This window comes from Phyllostomus discolor, chromosome 1 (genome assembly GCF_004126475.2).
Source record: "Phyllostomus discolor isolate MPI-MPIP mPhyDis1 chromosome 1, mPhyDis1.pri.v3, whole genome shotgun sequence".
Classification (NCBI taxonomy): domain Eukaryota; kingdom Metazoa; phylum Chordata; class Mammalia; order Chiroptera; family Phyllostomidae; genus Phyllostomus; species Phyllostomus discolor.
In genome coordinates this window covers 63705790-63714282 of record NC_040903.2, presented here as the reverse complement: position 1 = coordinate 63714282, position 8493 = coordinate 63705790, and the positions used below count along the sequence as shown (strand labels likewise).

The 8493-nt window shown below is 35.7% G+C and overlaps 1 long non-coding RNA gene across 1 annotated transcript; it reads right to left on the bottom strand.

Annotated features, from left to right (window-relative positions):
* Positions 1–656: 656 nt before the first annotated feature.
* On the bottom strand, positions 657–8209 carry LOC118499719. The gene is made up of 3 exons (XR_004902239.1): positions 8200–8209; positions 6427–6431; positions 657–863 (listed from the first exon to the last, which is right to left on the bottom strand). It is a non-coding gene; the product is annotated as an uncharacterized LOC118499719 (long non-coding RNA).
* Positions 8210–8493: the final 284 nt, after the last annotated feature.

The window sequence follows — 8493 nt, the reverse complement described above, 5'->3', positions numbered from 1 at the left end:
CTTTTTACGAAAACAGCATCATAATCCCAAAGGCAGATAAAGACACAACAAAGAACCCTAGTTGGTGTAGCTCAGTGGATTGAATGCAGGCCTGCGAAACAAAGGGTCACCGATTCAATTCCCAGTAAGGGCATATGCCTGGGTTGCAGGCCAGGTCTCTAGCTGAAGGCATGCAAGAGGCAACCACACTTTAATGTTTCTCTCCCTCTCTTTCTCCTCCTCTTTCTCTCTCTTTAAATATAAATAAATAAAATCTTTTTTAAAAAGATACAACAAAGAAAGAAGACTACAGGCCAATATCACTGATGAACATAGATGCTAAAATCCTCAACAAAATATTTGCAAAGCACATTCAGCAATATATTAAAAAGATCATACACAATGATCAAATGGGATTCATCCCAGGGAGGCAAGGGTGTTACAATATTTACAAATCAATAAATGTAATATATCACATAAACAAAAGGAAAGACAAAAATCACATGATCATATCAATAAATGCAGAAAAAGCATTTGAAAAGGTACAGCATCCATTTATGATAAAAACACTCAGCCAAGTGGGAGTAGAGGGAGAATATCAACATAATAAAGGCCATATATGATAAACCTACAGCCAACATCATGCTCAATGGGCAAAACCTAAAAGCTTTCCCACTAAGATCAGGAACAAAACAAGGATGTCTGCTTTCACCACTTCTATTCAACATAGTATTTATTGGAAGTCCTAGCCACAGCAATAAGACAAGAAAAAGAAATAAAAGGCATCCAAATTGGAAAGGTGGAAGCAAAACAGTCACTGTTAGCAGATGACATAATAATGTACATAGAAAACCCTGTAGACTCCACTAAAAAATCTACTCAACCTAAGTGAATTTGGCAAAATAGCAGAATACAAAGTCAATATTCAGAAATCAAAGACATTTTTGTACAGCAACAACAAAATATCAGAAAAGAAATCAGGAAAAAAATCCCATTTGTTATAGCAACAAGAAAAATAAAGTACTTAGGAATGAATTTTACCAAGGAGGTAAAAGACCTGTACTCAGAAAACTACACAACACCGAAGAAAGAAATTAAGGAAGACACAAACAAATGGAAGCATGTACCATGTTCATGGATTGCAAGAATTTACATCATCAAAATGTTCATACTACACAAAGCAATTTATAGATTCAACACAATCCCTATTAAAATACCAATGACATATTTCACAGATATAGAACAAACATTTCCAAAATGTATATGGAACCATAAATGATCCTGAATAGCCATGGCAATTTTGAGAAAGAAGAACAAAGTAGGAAGGATCACAATACCTAATATCAACTTTATTACAAGTCCACAATAATCAAAACAGTCTGGTACTGACATAAGAACAGACACATAGATCAATGGAACAGAATAGAGATCCCAGAAATAAACCCAAGTCTCTATGGTCAATTAATATTTCACAAAGGGGACAGAAACATAAAATGGAGTAGAAATAGCCTCTTCAATAAATGCTGTTGGGAGGTCTGGACAGCTACATTTAAAAATATGAAAATCAACCACTGGTTTACACCACATACAAATAAACTCAAGATGGATAATAGACTTAAATATAAGTCATGACACCATAAAAATCCCAGAGGAGAACATAGGCAGGGAAATTTCAGATATTCTAGGAAGCAATATTTTCACTGATATGTCCTCTAGAGCAAGAGATATAAAGGATAGAATAAACAAATGGGACTTCATCAAAATAAAAAGCTTCTGTACAGCTAAAGAACACATCAGCAAATGAAAAGAACCAACCATATGCGAAAATATATTTGCCAATGATACCTCCGACAAGAGTTTGATCTCTAAAATATATGAAGAACTCACACAACTTCATTCCAGGAAGACAAACAATTCATTTAAAAAAAAATGAGCAAAGGACCTGAATAGAAACTTCTCCAGAGAGGACATACAGATGGCCAACAGACATGAAAAGAATTCTCAATATCACTGTGGAAAGCAGTATGCAGTTACCTGAAAAAGTTAAAAATGAAACTGCCTTATGACCCAGTGATTCCACTTCTGGAAATATATCAAAAGAAACCTGAAGCTCTACTTCAAAAGAATATATGCACCCCTATGTTCATTGCAGCATTATTTACACTAGCCAAGATTTGGAAGCAACCTAAGTGTCCATCAGTAGATGACTGGATAAGAAAAGCTGTGGTACATATTTACACAATGGAATATTATTTAGCTGTACAAAAGAAGGAATTTTATACTTTGCAACAGCATGGATTCCTGTAGAGTATTAAGTTTAGTGAAGTAAGCCAGTCAAGGAAAGACAAGTACCATATGATTTCAATTATATGTGGAGTCTAATGAACAAATTAAACTGACAAATGAAATAGAAACATACCCATAGAGATAAGAGAGCTGATTAACACAGCAAACAGGGGCTTTGAGGGGCTGGGTGAAAAGGTGAGGGGACTAAGAGAAAAAACAACTTGATAGACATAGACAACAGTATGGTGATCACCAGAGGGAAAAGAAGTGGGAGGGAGGGGGAGGAGGGCATAGGGGGGAATTATGGTGATGGTAGGAGATTGACTTGGTGTGGTGAACACACATACAGTGTACAGACGATGTGTTACAGAATCATACACCTGAAACCTACATAATTTTATTAACCAATGTCACCCAGTAAATTAAAAAAATAAATAAAAAAGAAAAATTATGCTAAGTGAAATAAAAGTCAGACACAGCAAAACAAATGTTACATGATTTCACTTATATGAAATATCTAGAACAGCAAATTTATAGATACAGAAAGCAGATAAGAGGTTACTAGGAGCTCGGAGGGTGACAAAATGGCAAATTATTTTTTAATGGTACAGAATTTCCATTTGGAGAAATAAAAATATTTCAGAGCTAGAGGTAACGGCTGCATAATACTGTGGATGTACTAAGTGTCATTAAATTGTATACTTTAAAATGGTTAATTTTATGACATGAGAATTTTACCTTAACAAAAAAATGAAATCATTAAATTGTCAGGTTATCTGCTAGACTAAAATGAAAAAAAAAGAGAAGTTTACTAATGTCACTAAATATTGTATGAAGTGCTGGAAGATTTTTGTTCTAAATATGTCCTAGAGATTTAAAAATATTAAGCATTTGTTTTCATGTCCTTTTATAAAGACAAAAACCTTAGGCTAAGTGAAGACAAATCAACTAAAAGTACTAGTACTTTAGTAACTGAAAGTACAAATGTAACAGAAAAATTAAGAATATTGCTCTGACAGCTTGAATGGCATTTTACTGCACGTCTGCTTGCCAATGGAAATGTGGGAACAGTTAAAAATAGATGCAATAAAGGAATCACAACAAATGCTGGGCACATGTCTGTAATAAGATTGAGGCTTGTCACGAGTGTATTTCTCAAGATATAGTCTTTCTTATAAGCCGGGCTTCAGTTCCCGCTCAGTTTTTCTGATCTAGGCCTTAAGAACTGAAAGCGGTGGGCTGCTTATAGGACCACCAGTCCTGCAGGGGACACCAGCACCAAGAAATAACAGTGAGTCAACCCAGGAGACTAGGATATTTACTCACTTTTATTAATGCAGACTCAAACCCAAACATACTAACCTAATAACAAAAATAGTCACTCAGCAACAATCAGTAATAACATCACCCAAGAGAATTGGGGGATAGCAAATCTGAGTCCCAAGTGTCCAGATCAGGTCTCTGCCTGGGACACAACTGGGTAGGGTGGTGCACGTCTTGCATGACAGAGTCAGAGGGACAGAAGGGCAGCGGAGGTCTTTCTCTCCCAAAGCAGAAGGTGTAGTATATCTCAAAGTGACTCACTCTTCAGCTGCATCCTGTACAGTCTGAAGTCCTCTGCTTCTATGCTTCTTTTGGTTGCAAAGTCATGTTGATTTTGCTCAATTTTTCGTGAGCATTTTTTTGTTCATGTGGATAGGCACGTCATTTTCCTCAGTCTTGATAGGCACATGTTATATACACCAGCTCTGATGGGCACGTGTTGTTTTGTGCAACCTCCGTAGACATTTGTGGTTTTGCCACCCTACTGCTCATGCTCTGAGAGGGTGTGTCCCCCTTGAGATAAACACAAGTTGTCTGCCACGCGGTACTGTGCATGCTGAGCGGCTATATCATCATCCGCCTGAGTCACTGCTCTGCTGCGCATGCTCTAAACATGGCTTCAGGTCCTGCACTCCACAAGGGTGAGTTATAAAGACAAGTTTTTAAAAATTGTTTATACTAGTATTTATTCCTGTCTTATTTAAATAGGGATTAACATTTTACTTAATTTTATAGGGAAATTCCTCTTTATTAACTAAATATTTGGACACAGAATGTGCATTGGTTGAGCACAGATTTTAAAGCTTGTGGCTAGCTTGGATCTTGCCTGACTTCACTTTTTTGAGCCTCAGTTTTCTTAACTGTAGGATGGAGGTCAAATCACCCACCTCCACATGTGTGTGGAGTTTAACAGATAATTTATGATAAGCAAGTTGCCTGGCATAGAGCAAGCAATTGTTAGATATTCATAGGAAGACCCTCTATATCCTAAAGCTGTCTCAATGAAGTTTTTGTTCAATATTTGAAATGTGTTCTAGACTTTTGGGGGGATATGGAAGAGGACTTTCTAAATTTTTAAAAATGGGAGTCTTTTATGAAAAGTACTTTGAAACTTTGAAATTAAACATGAGCGTATTCTATGTTTTAAGGAGTAGTCTATTCCAAGTAAAATTCTTTCTACAGTTAAAGATTACCATAGTTATCTCTGAGTAAGCACATTCCTATTGCTGTTTCTCATGAATGTGATTTTCTAATTATTTAATCATCTAAGAAGATACACTACTGCAATTGGGAATATAAAAGTTCTTACTTCATACCATATACAAAATTAACTATAAATGAATCAAAGACCTAAAAGTAAGACCTAACTCTGTAAAACTTTTGGAAGAAAACATAGGAAAAAGCTTCAAGACAATAGATCTGGCAATAGGCCGTAAAAGAAAAAATAAATTAAATTTTATCAAAATTAGAAACTTTTGTTCATCAAAGGACACTATGAACAGAGTGAAAAGGCAACACATGGAATGGTAGAAAATATTCGCAAATCATGTACCTGGTAAGGGGGTAACATCTAGTGTATATAAAGAGTTCATACAATTTACAACAACAAAAAACAATTAAAAAATGGACAAAGGGCTTGACTAGACATTTCTCCAAAGAAGGCTGACAAACAGCTAATAAGCAAATGAAAAGATGCTCAATGTCACTAATCTTTAGGGAAAATCCAAATGAAAACCACAGTAAGTTACCACTTAACACCCATTAAGATGGTACTAAAAACAAACAAAAGTAACAACCACAAAAAACAACAAAAAATAAAAAGTGTTTGTGAGGAGGTGAAGGAATCAGAACCCTTGTACACTATTGGTCAAAATGTAAAATGGTGCAGCAACTATGAAAATCAGTATTATAGTTCCCCAAATAATTAAAAATAAAACTAGGAAATGATCCAGCAAGTCCACTTCCTGATATATACACAAAAGAATTGAGAGCAAGCATTTGACATCTATGTGTACACTTGTGTTTGTAGCAGCATTATTCTCAATAGCTGCATGGTGAAAGCAACCCAAGTGTCCACTGACAGAAAAATAAATATATAAAATGTGGTATATACATACACTGGAACATTATTTAACAATAAAAAAAACCCTCTGGCACATGCTATGAATGAACCTTAAAGACATAAAGTGAAATAAGCTCATCGCAAAGGGATGAATACTACTTATATGAGGTACATAAGGTGGTCAAGTTCATAAAGGTAAAAAGAAGAATGGTGGTTGCCAAGGAGGAAGGTTAGGGAAAATGAGGAGTTATTGTTTAATGAGTATGAAGTTTTTGTTTGGAAAGATGAAAAAACTTATGAATATGGATGATAATGATGGTTGCACAGCAATGTAAATGTTCTTAATGCTACTGAACTGCACACTGGAAAATTATTAAGATGGTAAATATCATGTAATATATATTTTACCAAAAGAAAAAAAAGAAAATACAGGGTCTAGCAGGAGTAACACCCTTTTTAATTGCAAAATCTTTTATTTAAAAATCATAAACATGTAATTCTGTAACATAACAATATTACACTTAAAGACACCATGTGACATTTTAGGTGAAATGTTCAAATTAAAACTATAAATCATTACACCCATATTATTACTCTACCAACCATACTCAAGCAGGTGTTACTTCTGCCAGACCACGTATACTATAGTTGTAGACTATACAAAATTATAGTTGTAGACTTCAACACTTACTTCTAATTAACAGGCAGAAGAAGTAGACCATAAATAAATAAATAGCAGTATAAGTACGGAAAACCTGAAAAACACTGCAAGCAACTTAATCTAATTTACACTTATCTAAATTCCACCCAACAATGGCAGAATACAAATTATTTTCAAGCATACATAAAAAATCCACTAAGGTGGAGATTTCCTAAACCACAAATATAAAACAAATCTCATCATAAAATTATTGAAAATATACAAAGTATGTTCTCTTATTACAATGAAATTAAACTAATAAAATCAAAAGCAGAAAAATATCTGGAAAGCGTCCCATATATTTAGAACTATAAAAACTGACTTCTACATAACCCATGGATTAAATATAAAATCACAAGGAAGAGTGGAAAATATTCTGAGTTACATGAAAAAACACAAGTCAAAATTTGTGGATGCAACTAAATAGGTACTTAAAGAAAAAATTATAATATCAAGTATTTATGTAAGAACAGAAGTAATATATGAAAAGCATAATTGAAACTTCCATCTTAAGAAACTAGGGAAAAGAGGGAAAAGAATTAATGTTGGGAACCATCCTGCCTGGTATCAGAAGCTGTAACCCTGGCCAAGGCTAAGGCTGAGGGAATGACCGTGAACCATAAGCCACCAAGGAGACAAAAGCTTATCTCCCTGGCAAGAGCACTGCTAATGTTCCTTTTACTTCACCCAGCCTGGCCCCCAATGCTTGGTCGGTTAGCCAATGACGGGTAAGATTCCCCAAGTGGGGAATGATCTAAGACAGGCACGATCACGTGGGAGGCCCGCAAGGAAGGACTTTGGGGGCTACAGCAAAAGGGGGTGATGGACCCTTGCCCCTCGGCTTTGACAAAGCCTGAGTCCTAATTGTCTGGGAGAAAATCTAATCTCTTGGCTGCCTTACTTCCCTTGCTCCACCTAAGCCTGAAACAATGACAGGGTGGTGCCGCCCTGTGCTGGAAAGGGCGGGTTCCCTGAGTGATCAGGCCTAAGAAAGAATATGTAAAATCCTGTGAAACCTGCTTTGTTTAGAATGCTCTCAGTTGAATGATAAGGGTCCAAGGAAGAAGTAAGTTTGTTCTTCAAAGTTTTACAGCTCTTTGACCCTGACTCAAAATAGGCCCTCAGACTTCCTTGTTATCTATTGTTTGATCCTTACTTCCTGGCAATGAGTAATGAGCTTTACCTGAATTCTTATGCAAACAACCCCAATAAAAGCCTGCTCAGGCGGGAGAACGGGGCTCTCTCCCTTAGGGGCACTCTCCCCTAGGGAGGGTGGCCATGGCGCTCCCCACTAGAGAGAGTGGCCATTCTGTCCCTATTTCCCCACAAGACCTGGTTGTCTCTGTGTATGTTTTTCTCATGTTTTGACAAGCCAACCTCAGCGTTCCGTGGTCACTGCCGGTCGGTGGTCGAGACAAATTAAGCCCAAGGGAGCAGAAAGAAGAAAATAATAAATATAAGAGCATGTTAAAAGTTTTTTAAAAAGAAAACAAAAAAATAATTAAGAAAAGCAATGACACCTAAAGCAGACCTGCTGACATCAGTAAAACTGATAAACTCCTAGCAAGACTGATGAAGAGAAAAAGAAAGAACGAACAAATTGTTAATCAGGAACAAAAAGGTAAATGTCACTATCAAACTTTTAGATGTTCAAAAGATAATAAGAATATATTAATAAACATCTTTATGCCAATAAAACTGATTAACTAAGATGAGATGGACAAATTCTTTATAAAACACAAACTATCAAGGCTTATAGAAGCCTTGAAGAAATATATAACTTTAATAGTCCCATATCAATTAAAGAAATTGAATTAATAAAAACTTTCTCACAAAAGTCCAGACCCACAAGTGAATTTCTCCAAATATTTTGAAAGAAGCGTTACTAATTCTATATAAACTCTTCCAGAAAATAGAACATGGGAAACACCCACACTGGCTCTCAATTTATGAGGCCAGCATTCTTCTGATATATAAACTAAGGTAAGGTAAATTATGCCTTAAGAAATTTCATTTTAAAAGAAAACAAATGTGTAATAAAACAATCACTAAGTTTGATTGCCTTTGGTATGCTTTACCAGAAAAATATGAACACCGGAAGCTTACACAATATACATGCTGCTTCGACCTCACTTAAAAGCAG